Source organism: Macrobrachium nipponense, chromosome 15, assembly GCF_015104395.2.
Source record: "Macrobrachium nipponense isolate FS-2020 chromosome 15, ASM1510439v2, whole genome shotgun sequence".
Taxonomy (NCBI): domain Eukaryota; kingdom Metazoa; phylum Arthropoda; class Malacostraca; order Decapoda; family Palaemonidae; genus Macrobrachium; species Macrobrachium nipponense.
The window spans coordinates 16,130,363-16,146,741 of record NC_087208.1 but is presented as its reverse complement, the minus strand read 5'-3'; positions in this window follow the sequence as shown (position 1 = coordinate 16,146,741).

The following is a 16,379-nucleotide window of genomic DNA, read 5'->3' as shown; positions in this document are numbered from 1 at the left end:
AAAACGGCTAATATGAAAAGGAGCAAATATTAGGATTATGCAACATACGCATTTCGGAGATTTTCGTGAGCAAAGCGGCGCTCGGAAGGAGGGAAAATATTTTTTTCGAAAATTCACCATAAATCAAAATATCATTCTAGAGACTTTGCATTTGTTTCAAAATGAAGATAAATGACTGAATATTACTAGGTCGTAAGAGTTTCAGCTTACAATTACGTTTTTTGACCATTTCGGTTGCGTCAAAGTTGACAGTACGTAGTTTTTTTTCTCAATTATCGTGATTTGTATGCAAATATTTCGAAAATGAGAAAAGCTACAACCTTTAAGTATTTTTTTATGTATTTCCCATGAATGTTCGCACATTTGATATATGAAACTCTATAAAACGGCTAATATGAAAAGGAGCAAATATTAGGATAATGCGACGTACGCTTTTCGGAGATTTTCGGCCGCGAAGCTGCCCGCGGAGGGAAGGAAAATATTTTTTTCAAAAATTCAGCATAAATCAAAATATTGTTCTAGAGACTTCGAATTTGTTTCAAAATGAAAATAAAGGACTGAATACTACTAGGTCGTAAGAGTTTCAGCTTACAATTACGTTTTTCGACCATTTTGGTAGCGTCAAAGTTGACCATACTTAGTTTTTTTCCAATTATCGTGATTTGTATGCAAATATTTCGGAAATGAGAAAAGTTACAACCTTTAATTATTTTTTTGTATTCTTCATAAATTTGGCACATTTTGATATATGAAACTCTATAAAACGGCTAATATGAAAAGGAGCAAATATTAGGGTAATGCAACATACGCATTTCGGAGATTTTCGGGAGCAAAGCGGTGCGCAGAAGGAGGGAAAATATTTATTTCAAAAATTCACCATAAATCAAAATATTATTCTAGAGACTTTGTATTTGTTTCAAAATTAAGATAAATGACTGAATATTACTAGGTCGTAAGAGTTTCAGCTTAAAATTACGTTTTTTGACCATTTTGTTCGCGTCAAAGTTGACCATACGTAGTTTTTTCTCAATTATCTTGATTTGTATGCAAATATTTCGAAAATGATAAAAGCTAGAACCTACAATTATTTTTTGTTGTATTTTTCATAAATTTGCGCACATTTCGATATATGAAACTCTATAAAACGTCTAATATGAAAAAGAGGAAATATTAGGATAATGCGACATACGCATTTAGGAGATTTTCGGCCGCGAAGAGGCGCGCGGAAGGAAGGAAAATATTTTTTTCAAAAATTCACCATATATCAAAATATTGTTCTAGAGACTTCAAATTTGTTTCAAAAATAAGATAAATGACTGAATATTACTAGGTCGTAAGAGTTTTAGCTTACAATTACGTTTTTTGACCATTTCGGTTGCGTCAAAATTGACCATACGTAGTTTTTTTCCATATTATCGTAATTTGTATGCAAATATTTCGGAAATTTGAAAAGCTACAACATTCAATGTTTTTTTGTTGTATTATTCATAAATCTGCGCACATTTTGATATATAAAACTCTATAAAACGGCTAATATGAAAAGGAGCAAATATTAGGATAATACTACGCACGCATTTCTGAGATTTTCGGCCGCGAAGCGGCGCGCAGTAGGAAGGAAAATATTTTTTTCAAAAATTCACCATAAATCAAAATTTTATTCTAGAGACTTCAAATTTGTTTCAAAATTAAGATTAATGACTTTATATTACTAGGTTGTAAAGGTGTTAGCCTACCATTACGTTTTTTTACCATTTCGGTTGCGTCAAAGTTGACCATACGTAGTTTTTTTCCCAATTATCGTGATTTGTATGCAAATATTTCAAAAAGGAGAAAAGCTACAACCTTTAATTATTTTTTTTTTGTATTTTTCATGAATCTGCACACATTTTGATATATGAAACTCTATAAAACGGCTAATATGAAAAGGAGCAATATTAGGATAATGCGACGTACGCATTTCGGAGATTCTCGGCCGCGAAGCGGCGCGCGGAAGGAAGGTAAATATTTTTTTAAAAATTCACCATAAATCAAAATATTATTCTAGAGACTTTGAATTTGTATTTAAAAAAAATGACTGAATATTACTAGGCTGTAAGAGTCTTAGCTTCAAATTACGTTTTTTGACCATGTCGGTTCCGTCAAAATTGACCGTACGTAGTTTTTTTTCCCCAATTATTGATATTTATATTCAAATATTCTGGAAATGATGGAAGCTACATACTTTATTTATTTTTGTTGTATTTTTCATGAATTTGCGCTCATTTTGATATATGAAACTCTATAAAACGGCTAATATGAAAAGGAGCAAATATTAGGATAATGCGATGTACGCATTTAAGAGATTTTCGGCCACGAAGCGGCGCGCGGAAGGAAGGAAAATATTTTTTTCAAAAATTCACCATAAATCAAAATACTATTCTAGAGACTTCAAATTTGTTTCAAAATGAAGATAAATGACGTAATATTACTAAGCCGTAAGAGGTTTAGCTTACAATTACGTTTTTTGACCATTTCGGTTGCGTCAAAGTTGACCATACATAGTTTTTTTCCCAATGATCTTGACTTATATGCAAATATTTTGGAAATGAGAAAAGCTACAACCTTTAATTTATTTTTTTTTTGTATTTTTCATGAATTTGCTCACTTTATGATATATGAAACTCTATAAAACGGCTAATATGAAAAGGAGCAAATATTAGGATAATGCGACGTACGCATTTTGGAGATTTTCGGCCGTGAAGCGGCGCACGGAGGGAAGGAAAATATTTTTTCCAAAAATTCACCATAAATCAAAATATTGTTCTACAGACTTTGAATGTGTTTCAAAATGAAGAGAAATTACTGAATATTACTAGCTCATAAGGGTTTCAGCTTAAAATTACGTTTTGCAACCATTTCGCTTCCATCAATGTTGACCATATGTAGTTTTTTCCCAATTATCGTGATTTGTATGCAAATATTTCAAGAATGAGAAAAGCTACAACCTTTAATTATTTTTTATTATTGTATTTTACATGAATTTGCGCATATTTTGATATATGAAACTCTATAAAACGGCTAATATGAAAAGGAGCAAATATTAGGACAATGCAACATACGCATTTCGGAGATTTTCGGACGCGAAGAGGCATGCGGAAGGAAGTAAAATATTTTTTTCAAAAATTCACCATAAATCAAAATATTGTTCTAGAGACTTCGAATATGTTTCAAAATGAAAAACTATTACTTAATATTACTAGGCCATAAAAGTTTTAGCTTGAAATTACGTTTTTTGACCATTTCGGTTGCGTCAAAGTTGACCGTACATAGTTTTTTTTTCCCAATTATCGTGTTTGTATTCAAAGTTTTCGAAAATAATAAAAGTTAAAATCTTCAATTATTTTTTTTGTATTTTCATAAATTTGCGCACATTTTTATATATGAAACTCTATAAAACGGCTAATATGAAAAGGAGCAAATATTAGGATAATGCTATGTACGCATTTCGGAGATTTTCGGCCGCGAAGTGGTGTGCGGGAGGAAGGAAAATATTTTTTTCAAAAATTCACCATAAATCAAAATACTAATCTAGAGACTTTGAATTTGTTTCAAAATGAAGATAAATAACGTAATATTACTAGGCGGTAAGAGTTTCAGCTTACAATTACGTTTTTTGACCATTTCGGTTGCGTCAGAGTTGACCATACGTAGTTTTTTTCCCCATTTATTGTGATTTATATGCAAATATTTCGGAAATGAGAAAAGCTACAACCTTCAATTATTTTTTTGTATTTTTCATGAATTTTCGCACATTTCGATATATGAAACTCTATAAAACGACTAATATGAAAAGCAGCAAATATTAGGATAATGCGAAGTTCGCATTTCGGAGATTTTCGGCCTCGAAGCGGGATGCGGAGGGAAGGAAAATATTTTATTTAAAAATTCATCATAAATCAAAATATTGTTCTAGAGACTTCAAATTTCTGCCAAAATGAAGATAAATGACTGAATATTAGTAGGTTGTAAGAGTTTTAGCTTACAATTACTTTTTTTTACCATTTCAGTTGCATCAAATTTGACCGTATGTAGTTTTTTTCCCCAATTATCGTGATTTGTATGCAAAAATTTTGAAAATGATAAAAGTTACAATCTTTAATTTTTTTTTGTGTATATCCCATGAATTTGCACACATTTTGATATATGGAACTCTTTATAACGGCTAATATGAAAAGGAGAAAATATTAGGATAATGCTACGTACGCATTTCGGTGATTTTCGGCCGCGAAGCTGCGTTTGGAGTGAAGGAAAATATTATTTTCAAAAATTCACAATAAATCAAAATATTGTTTTATAGACTTTGAATTTGTTTCAAAATGAAGATAAATGACTGAATATTACTAGGTCGTAAGATTTTTAGCTTACAATTACGTTTTTTGACCATTTCGGTTGCGTCAATGTTAACCATATGTAGTTTTTTTCCCAATTATCGAATTTGTATGCAAATGTTTCGGAAATGATAAAAGCTACTACCTTCAATTATTTTTTTTTTTTTTGTATTTTTCATGAATTTGCGCATATTTTGATATATGAAACTTTATAAAACGGCTAATATGAAAAGGAGCAAATATTAGGATAATGCGACGTACGCATTTCGGAGATTTTCGGCCGCAAAGCGGGGCTCGGAAGGAAGGAAAATATTTTTTTTCAAAAATTTACCATAAATCAAAATATTGTTTCAGAGACTTCCAATCTGTTTCAAAAATAATATATATGATTGAATATTACTAGTTCGTAAGAGTTTCAGCTTACAATTACGTTTTCCGACCATTTCGGTTGCGTCAAAGTTGACCGTACGTAGTTTTTTCCCAATTATCTTTATTTGTATGCAAATATTTCGAAAATGAGAAAAGCTACAACCTTCAATTATTTTTTGTTGTATTTTCATGAAATGTTGCACATTTCCATATATGAAACTCTATAATATGGCTAATATGAAAAGGAGCAAATATTAGGATAATGCGACGTACACATTTTGGAGATTTTCGCCCGCGAAGCAGTGCGCGGAGGGAAGGGATATATTTTTTTCAAAAATTCATCATGAAACAAAATATTTTTTTAGAGACTTGGAATTTATTTCAAAATGAAGATAAATGACTGAATAATACTAGGTTGTAAGAATTAAAGTTTAAAACTACGTTTTTCGACCATTTCGGTTGCGTCAAAGTTGACCATACATAGTTTTTTTTCCCAATTATCGTGATTTATATGCAAATATTTCGGAAATGAGAAAAGCTACAACCTTCAATTATTTTTTTTGTATTTTTCATGAATTTTTGCACATTTCGATATATGAAACTCTATAAAACGGCTAATATGAAAAGGAGCAAATATTAGGATAATGATGACGTACGCATTTCGGAGATTTTCGGCCGCGAAGCAGCACGCGGAGGGGAGGAAAATATTTTATTTAAAAATTCATCATAAATCAAAATATTGTTCCAGAGACTTCAAATTTCTTCCAAAATGACGATAAATGACTGAATATGCAAATATTTCGAAAATGATAAAAGTTACAATCTTTAAATATTTTTTTTGTGTATTTCCCATGAATTTGCGCACATTTTGATATATGGAACTCTTTATACCGGCTAATATGAAAAGGAGCAAATATTAGGATAATGCTACGTACGCATTTCAGAGATTTTCGGCCGCGAAGCGGCGTTTGGAGGGAAGGAAAATATTACAAAAATTCACCATAAATCAAAATATTGTTCTAAAGACTTTGAATTTGTTTCAAAATGAAGATAGATGACTGAATAGTACTAGGTCGTAAGTGTTTTAGCTTACAATTACGTTTTTTACCATTTCGGTTGCGTCAATGTTGACTATATGTAGTTTTTTTCCCAATTATCGAATTTGTATGCAAATGTTTCGGAAATGATAAAAGCTACTACTTTCAATTATTTTTTTTTATTTTCATGAATTTGCGCATATTTTGATATATGAAACTTTATAAAACGGCTAATATGAAAAGGAGCAAATATTAGGATAATGCGACGTACGCATTTCGGAGATTTTCGGCCGCGAAGCGGCGCGCGGAAGGAAGGAAAATATTTTTTTTCAAAAATTTACCATAAATCAAAATATTGTTTCAGAGACTTCGAATCTGTTTCAAAAATAATATATATGATTGAATATTACTAGGTCGTAAGAGTTTAAGCTTACAATTACTTTTTCCGACCATTTCGGTTGCGTCAAAGTTGACTGTACGTAGTTTTATTCCCAATTATCTTGATTTGTATGCAAATATTTCGAAAATGAGAAAAGCTACAACCTGCAATTATTTTTTGTTGTATTTTTCATGAAATTTTGCACATTTCGATATATGAAACTCTATAATACGGCTAATATGAAAAGGAGCAAATATTAGGATAATGCGACGTACGCATTTCGGAGATTTTCGGCCGCGAAGCAGTGCGCGGAGGGAAGGGATATATTTTTTTCAAAAATTCACCATAAAACAAAATATTGTTTTAGAGACTTGGAATTTATTTCAAAATGAAGATAAATGACTGAGTAATACTAGGTTGTAAGAATTAAAGTTTAAAACTACGTTTTTCGACCATTTCGGTTGCGTCAAAGTTGACCATACAAATAGTTTTTTTCCCAATTATCGTAATTTGTATGCATATATTTCAAAAATGAGAAAAGCTACAACCTTCCATTATTTTTCGTTGTATTTTTCATAACTTTTCGCACATTTTGATATATGAAACTCTATAAAACGGCTAATATGAAAAGTATATGAAACTCTATAAAACGGCTAATATGAAAAGGAGCAAATATTAGGATAATGCGATGTACGCATTTCGGAGATTTTCGGCCGCGAACGGCTCGCGGAGGGAAGGATTATATTTTTCTCAAAAATTCACCATAAATCAAAATATTGTTCTAGAGAATTCGTATTTGTTTCAATATGAAGATAAATGACTTAATATTATTGGGCCGTAAGAGTATTAGCTTACAATTACGTTTTTTTTACCATTTCGGTTGCGTAAAAATTGACTATATGTAGTTTTTTTTCCAATTATCGTGATTTGTATGCAAATATTTCAAAAATGATAAAAGCTGCTACCTTCAATTATTTTTCGTTGTATTCTACATGAATTTGCGCACATTTTGATATATGAAACTATAAAACGGCTAATATGAAAAGGAGCAAATATTAGGATAATGCGACGTACGTATTTCAGAGATTTTCGGCTGCGAAGCAGCGCGCGGAGGGAAGTAAAATATTTTATTCAAAAATTCACCATAAATCAAAATATTGTTCTAGAGACTTCAAATTTGTTTCAAAATGAAGATAAATGACTTAATATTACTAGGTCGTAAGTGTTTCAGCTTAAAATTACGTTTTTTGACCATTTCGATTGCGTCAAAGTTGACCGTACGTAGTTTTTTTTTTCCCAATTATCGAGATTTGTATGCAAATATTTCGGAAATGAGGAAAGCTACAACCTTCAATTATTTAATTTTGTATTTTTCATGAATTTGCGCACATTTTGATATATGAAACTCTATAAAACGGCTAATATGGAAAGGAGCAAATATTAGGATTAATTGGCCGACGTTACAACAATTCTTTGGAGATTTTCGTCCGCGAAGCGGCTTGCGGAAAGAAAGAAAATATTTTTTTCAAAAATTCACCATAAATCGGAATATTGTTCTAGAGACTTCAAATTTTTTTCAAAATGAAGATAAATGAGTTTATATTACTAGGCCGTAAGAGTTTTAGCTTAAAATTACGTTTTTTTACCATTTTGGTTGCGTCAAAGTTGACCGTACATAGTTTTTTTCCTAATTATCGTGATTTGTATGCAAATATTTCCAGAATGAGAAAAGCTACAATCTTCAATTATTTTTTTTTGTATTTTTAATGAATGTGCGCACATTTTGATATATGAAACTCTATAAAACGGCTAATATGAAAAGGAGCAAATATTAGGATAATGCGACGTACGCTTTTAGGAGATTTTCGGCCTTGAAGCGGCGTGCGGAAGGAAATTTTTTTTTTTTTTTTTTTTTTTTTCAAAAATTCACCATAAATCAAAATATTATTCTAGAGACTTCAAATTTGTTTCAAAATTAAGATAAATGACTGAATATTAATAGACCGTAAGATTTTTAGCTTAAAATTACGTTTTTTTACCATTTCGGTTGCGTCAAAGTTGACCATATGTAGTTTTTTTCCCAATTATCGAGATTTATATGCAAATATTCCAGAAATGAGAAACGCTACAACCTTTAGTTATTTTTTGTTGTATATTTCATGTATTTGCACATATTTTGATATATGAAACTCTATAAAACGGCTAATATGATAAGGAGCAAATATTAGGGTAATGCGACGTACGCATTTCGGAGATTTTCGGCCTTGAAGCGGCTGTGCGAAAGGAAGGGAAAATTATTTTTTAAAAAAAATTTCCTTTCCCACCCCATAAATCAAAAATATTATTTCTAGGAGACTTACGGATTTATTGGGAAAATGGTAGATAAATTGACTGAACTATTACTAGGCTGTAAGATTTTTAGCTTACAATTACGCTTTTTGACCATTTTGGTTGCGTCAAAATTGACCATATGTAGTTTTTTTCCCAATTATCGTGATTTGTATGCAAATATTTCGGAAATGAGAAAGGTTACAACCTTCAATTATTTGTTGTTGTATTTCTCATAAATTCTCGCACATTTTGGTATATAAAACTCTATAAAACGGCTAATATGAAAAGGAGCAAATATTAGGATAATGCGACAAACGCATTTTGGAGATTCTCGGCCACGAAGCGGCGTGCGGAAGGAAGGAAAATATTTTTTTCAAAAATTCACCATTAATCAAAATATTGTTCTAGAGACTTTGAATTTGTTTCAAAATGAAGATATATGACTGAATATTATTAGGCTGTAAGAGGTTTAGCTTACAATTACGTTTTTTTACCATTTCGGTTGCGTCAAAGTTGACCGTACATAGTTTTTTTCCCAATTATCGTGATTTGTATGCAAATATTTCCAGAATGAGAAAGCTACAATCTTCAATTATTTTTTTATTTTTAATGAATCTGCGCACATTTTGATATATGAAACACTATAAAACGGCTAATATGAAAAGGAGCAAATATTAGGATAATGCGACGTACGCATTTCTGAGATTTTCGGCCTTGAAGCGGCGCGCGGAAGGAAGGAAATTTTTTTTTCAAAATTCACCATAAATCAAAATATTATTCTAGAGACTTCAAATTTGTTTCAAAATGAAGATAAATGACTGAATATTACTAGACCGTAAGATTTTTAGCTTACAATTACGTTTTTTTTTTACGTTTGTTTTTTTCCATTTCAGTTGCGTCAAAGTTGACCATGACTTTTTTTTTTATATTTTTTTTTTTCCCAATTATCGAGATTTATATACAAATTCCAGAAAGTGAGAAAACGCTACAACCTTTAGTTATTTTTTGTTGTATATTTCATGTATTTGCGCACATTTTGATATATGAAACTCTATAAAATGGCTAATATGAAAAGGAGCAAATATTAGGATAATGCGACGTACGCATTTCGGAGATTTTCGGCCTTGAAGCGGCGCGCGGAAGGAAGGAAAATATTTTTTTCAGAAATTCACCATAAATCAAAATATTATTCTAGAGACTTCGGATTTATTGAAAAAGGTAGATAAATGACTGAATATTACTAGGCTGTAAGATTTTTAGCTTACAATTACGCTTTTTGACCATTTTGGTTGCGTCAAAATTGACCATATGTAGTTTTTTTCCCCAATTATCGTGATTTGTATGCAAATATTTCGGAAATGAGAAAGGTTACAACCTTCAATTATTTGTTGTTGTATTTCTCATAAATTCTCGCATATTTTGGTATATAAAACTCTATAAAACGGCTAATATGAAAAGGAGCAAATATTAGGATAATGCGACAAACGCATTTCGGAGATTCTCGGCCACGAAGCGGCGTGCGGAAGGAAGGAAAATATTTTTTTCAAAAATTCACCATAAATCAAAATACTGTTCTAGAGACTTCGAATTTATTTCAAAATGAAGATATTTGACTGAATATTATTAGGCTGTAAGAGGTTTAGCTTACAATTACGTTTTTTACCATTTCGGTTGCGTTCTCCAAAGCTTGACCAGTACATAGTTTTTTCCCAATTATAGTGATTTGTATGCAAATATTTCCAGAATGAGAAAAGCTACAATCTTCAATTGTTTTTTTTTTCTGTATTTTTAATGAATGTGCGCACATTTTGATATATGAAACAAACTATAAAAACGGCTAATATGAAAAGGAGCAAATATTAGGATAATGCGACATACGCATTTCTGAGATTTTCGGCCTTGAAGCGGCGCGCGGAAGGAAGGAAATGTTATTTATTTTTTCAAAACTTACCCCATAAATCAAAATATTATTCTAGAGACTTTTGAATTTAATGCAAAATGAAGATAAATGACTGGATATTACTAGACTGTAAGATTTTTAGCTTACAATTACGTTTTTTACCATTTCGGTTGCGTCAAAGTTGACCATACGTAGTTTTTTTTCCTAATTATTGAGATTTATGTGCAAATATTCCAGAAATGAGAAACGCTACAACCTTCAGTTATTTTTTGTTGTATATTTCATGAAACTCTATAAAACGGGTAATATGAAAAGGAGCAAATATTAGGATAATGCAACGTACGCATTTCGGAGATTTTCGGCCTTGAAGCTGCGCGCGGAAGGAAGGAAAATATTTTTTTCAGAAATTCACCATAAATCAAAATATTATTCTAGAGACTTTGGATGTTTATTGAAAAAGGTAGATAAATGACTGAATATTACTAGGCTGTAAGTTTTCTAGCTTACCAATTACGCTTTTTGACAATTTTGGTTGCGTCAAAATTGACCATATGTAGTTTTTTTCCCTATTATCGTGATTTGTATGCAAATATTTCGGAAATGAGAAAGGTTACAACCTTCAATTATTTGTTGTTATATTTCTCATAAATTCTCGCACATTTTGGTATATAAAACTCTATAAAACGGCTAAAATTAATTGGAGCAAATATTAGGATAATGCGACGTACGCATTTCGGGGTTTCTAGAGACTTCGAATTTAATTCAAAATGAAGATAAATGACCTTATATTACTAGGCCGTAAGAGTTTTAGCTTACAATTACGTTTTATGACCATTTCGGTTGCGTCAAAGTTGACCATACGTAGTTTTGTCTCCAATTATCGTGATTTATATACAAATATTTCGGAAATGAGAAAAGCTACAACCTTAAATTATTTTTTTTTGTATTTTTCAGCAATTTTTGCACATTTTTATATGTGAAACACTATAAAACGGCTAATATGAAAAGGAGCAAATATTAGGATAATGCAACGTACGCATTTCGGAGATTTTCGGCCGCGAAGCGGCGCGCGGAGGGAAGGAAAATATTTTTGTTAAAATTCACCATTAATCAAAATATTATTCTAGAGACTTCGAATTTTTTTTCAAAAAAGAAGATTAATAACTGAATATTATTAGGCTGTAAGAGTTTTAGCTTACAATTACGTTTTTTTACCATTTCGGTGCATCAAAGTTGACTGAATATTATTATGCTGTAAGAGTTTTAGCTTACAATTAGGTTTTTTTACCATTTCGGTTGCGTCAAAGTTGACCATACGTAGTTTTTTTCCGAATTATCGTGATTTGTATGAAAATATTTCGAGAATAAGAAAAGCTAAAGCCTTCAATTATTTTTTGTTGTATTCTACATGAATTTTCGCACATTTTGATATATGAAACTTTATAAAACGGCTAATATGAAAAGGAGCAAATATTAGGATAATGCGACGTACGCATTTCGGAGATTTTCGGCCGCGAAGGGGCGCAGAGGGAAGGAAAATATTTTTTTCAAAAATTCACCATAAATCGAAATATTGTTCTAGAGACTTTGAATTAGTTTGAGAATGAAGATAAATGACTTAATATTACTAAGCCGTAAGAGTTTAAGCTTACAATTACGCTTTTTGACCATTTCGGTTGAGTCAAAGTTGACCGTACATAGTTTTTTTCCCAATTATCGTGATTTGTATGCAAATATTTCGGAATTGAGAAAAGCTACAACCTTCAATTATTTTTCGTTGCATTTTTCATAAATTTGCGCACATTTTGTTATATGAAACTCTATAAAACGGCTGATATGAAAAGGAGCAAATATTAGGATAATGCGACGTACGCATTTCAGAGATTTTCGGCCTTGAAGCGGCGCGCGAAGGAAGGAAAATATTTTTTTCAAAAATTCACCATAAATCAAAATATTATTCTAGAGACTTCTGATATATTTCGAAATGAAGATAAATGACTGAATATTACTAGGCTGTAAGAGTTTTAGCTTACAATTACGCTTTTTGACCATTTCGGTTGCGTCAAAATTGACCATATGTAGTTTTTTTCCCAATTATCGTGATTTGTATGCAAATATTTCGGAAATGAGAAAAGTTACAACCTTCAATTATTTGTTGTTTTATTTCTCATAAATTCTCGCACATTTTAGTATATGAAACTCTATAAAACGGCTAATATGAAAAGGAGCAAATATTAGGATAATGTGACGTACGCATTTCGTAGATTTTTGGCCGCGAAGCGGCGCGCGGAAGGAAGGAAAATATTTTTGTCAAAAATTCACCATTAATCAAAATATTATTCTAGAGACTTTGAATTTGTTTCAAAATGAAGATAAATGACTGAATATTACTAGGCCGTAAGAGATTTAGCTTACAATTACGTTTTTTAACCATTTCGGTTGCGTCAAAGTTGACCATACATAGTTTTTTTTCCCAATTATCGTGATTTGTATGCAAATATTTCGAGAATGAAAAAAGCTAAAACCTTCAATTATTTTTTGTTGTATTTTTAATGAATTTGCGCACATTTTGATATATGAAACTCTATAAAATGGCTAATATGAAAAGGAGCAAATATTAGGATAATGCGATGTACGCATTTCGGAGATTTTCGGCCGCGAAGCGGCTTTTGGAGGGAAGGAAAATATTTTTTTCAAAAATTCACCATAAATCAAAATATTGTTATAGAGACTTTGAATTTGTTTCAGAATGAAGATAAATGACTTAATATTACTAAGCCGTAAGAGTTTTAGCTTACAATTACGCTTTTGACCATTTCGGTTGAGTCAAAGTTGACCATAGGTAGTTTTTTTCACAATTATCGTGATTTGTATGCTAATATTTCGGAAATGGGAAAAGCTACAACCTTCACAATTATGTTTTTTTGTATTTTTCATAAATATGCGCACATTTTGATATATGAAACTCTATAAAACGGCTAATATAAAAAGGAGCAAATATTAGGATAATGCAACGTACGCATTTCAGAGATTTTCGGCCTTGAAGCGGCGCGCGGAAGGAAGGAAAATATTCTTTTCAAAAATTCACCATAAATCAAAATATTATTCTAGAGACTTCAAATTTGTTTCAAAATGAAGATAAATGCCTAAATATTACTAGGCTGTAAGAGTTTTTGCTTACAATTACGTTTTTCGACCATTTCGGTTGCGTCAAAGTTGACCATACATAGTTTTTTTCCCCAATTATCGTGATTTATATGCAAATATCTCGGAAATGAGAAAAGCTACAACCTTCAATTATTTTTTTTTGTATTTGTCATGAATTTTCGCACATTTCGATATATAAAACTCTATAAAACGGCTAATATTAAAAGATGCAAATATTAGGATAATGCGACGTACGCATTTCGGAGATTTTCGGCCGCGAAGCGGCGCGCGTAAGGAAGGAAAATATTTTTTTTCAAAAATTCACCATAAATCAAATTACTGTTCTAGAGACTTCGAATTTGTTTCAAAATGAAGATAGATTACTGAATATTACTAGGCCGTAAGAGTTTTAGCTTACAATTACGTTTTTCGACCATTTCGGTTGCGTCAAAGTTGACCATACATAGTTTTTTTCCCAATTATCGTGATTTGTATGCAAATATTTCGAGAATGATGAAAGCTACAACTCTTCAATTTCTTTTTTTGTTTTTTTATGAATTTGCGCATATTTTGATATATGATACTCTATAAAACAGCTAATATGAAAAGGAGCAAATATTAGGATAATGAGACATGCGCATTTCGGAGATTTTCGGCCGTGAAGTGGCGTGCGGAATGAAGGAAAATATTTTTTTTCAAAAATTCACCATAAATTAAAATACTGTTTTAGAGACTTCGAATTTGTTTCAAAATGAAGATAAATGACTTTATATTACTAGGGCGTAAGAGTTTTAGCTTAAATTACGTTTTTCGACCATTTCGGTTGCGTCAAAGTTGACCATACGTAGTTTTTTCCCCAATTATCGTGATTTATATGCAAATATTTCGGAAATGAGAAAAGCTATAACATTCAATTATTTGTTTTTGTATTTCTCATGAATTTTCGCACATTTCGATATATGAAACTATATAAAACGGCTAATATGAAAAAGAGCAAATATTAGGACAATGGGACGTACGCATTTCGGAGATTTTCGGCTGCAAAGCGCCGAGCGGAGGGAAGGAAAATATTTTTTTCAAAATTTCACTATAAATCAAAATATTGTTCTATAGACTTTGAATTTGTTTCAAAAATAAGATAAATGACTGAATATTACTAGGTCGTAAGAGTTTCAGCTTAAAATTACGTTTTTCGACCCTTTCGGTTGCGTCAAATTGAACATACGTAGTTTTTTTCCTAATTATCATGATTTGTATGCAAATATTTCGAGAATGATAAAAGCTACAACCTTCAATTTTTTTGTGTATTCTTCATGAATTTGCGCACATTTCGATATATGAAACTCTATATAACTGCTAATATGAAAAGGAGCAAATATTAGGATAATGCGACGTATGCATTTCGGAGATGCGAGCGGAGGGAAGGACAATATTTTATTCAAAAATTCACCATAAATCAAATATGTTCTAGAGACTTCGAATTTGTTTCAAAAATAAAATAAATGACTGAATATTACTAGGTCGCATGAGAGTCAGCTTACTATTACGTTTTTCAACCATTTCAGTTGTGTCAAATTTGACCTTGTTTAGTTTTTTTCCCAATTATCGTGATTTGTATTGAAATATTTCGAAAATGATAAAAGCTACAATCTTTAATTATTTTTTTGTGTATTTCCCATGAATTTGCGCACATTGTGATATGAAACTATATAACGGCTAATATGAAAAGGAGCAAATATTAGGATACTGCGACGTACGCATTTCGGAGATTCTCGGCCGCGAAGCGGCGCGAGAGGAAGGAAAATATTTTTTTCAAAAATTCACCATAAATAAAAATATTGTTCTAGAGACTTTGAATTTGTTTCAAAATGAAGATAAATGACTTAATATTACTAGGTCGTAAGAGTTTCAGCTTAAAATTACGTTTTTTGACCATTTCGGTTGCGTCAAAGTTGACCGTATGTAGTTTTTTTTCCCATTATCGAGATTTGATGAAATTATTTCGAAATGAGGAAAGCTACAACCTTCAATTATTTATTTTTGTATTCTTCATGAATTTGCGCACATTTTGATATATGAAACTCTATAAAACGGCTAATATGAAAAGGAGCCAATATTAGGATAATGCGACGTACACATTTCGGAGATTTTCGTCCGCGAAGCGGCTTGCGGAAAGAAAGAAAATATTTTTTCAAAAATTCACCATAAATCAAAATATTGTTCTAGAGACTTCAAATTTGTTTCAAAATGAAGATGAATGAGTTTATATTACTAGGCCGTAAGAGTTTTAGCTTAAAATTACGTTTTTTTACCATGTTGGTTGCGTCAAAGTTGACCGTACAGAGTTTTTTTTCCCAATTATCGCGATTTGTATGCAAATATTTCCAGAATGAGAGAAGCTACAATCTTCAATTATTTTTTTTTTGTATTTTTAATGAATTTGCGCACATTTTGATATATGAAACTCTATAAAACGGCTAATATGAAAAGGAGCAAATATTAGGATAATGCGACGTACGCATTTCTGAGATTTTCGGCCTTGAAGCGGCGCGCGGAAGGAAGGAAATTTTTTTTTTCAAAAATTCACCATAAATCAAAATATTATTCTAGAGACTTCAAATTTGTTTCAAAATGAAGATAAACGACTGAATATTACTTGACTGTAAGATTTTTAGCTTAAAATTACGTTTTTTTACCATTTCGGTTGCGTCAAAGTTGACCATACGTAGTTTTTTTTCCCAATTATCGAGATTTATATGCAAATATTCCAGAAATGAGAAACGCTGCAACCTTTAGTTATTTTTTGTTGTATTTTACATGTATTTGCGCACATTTTGATATATGAAACT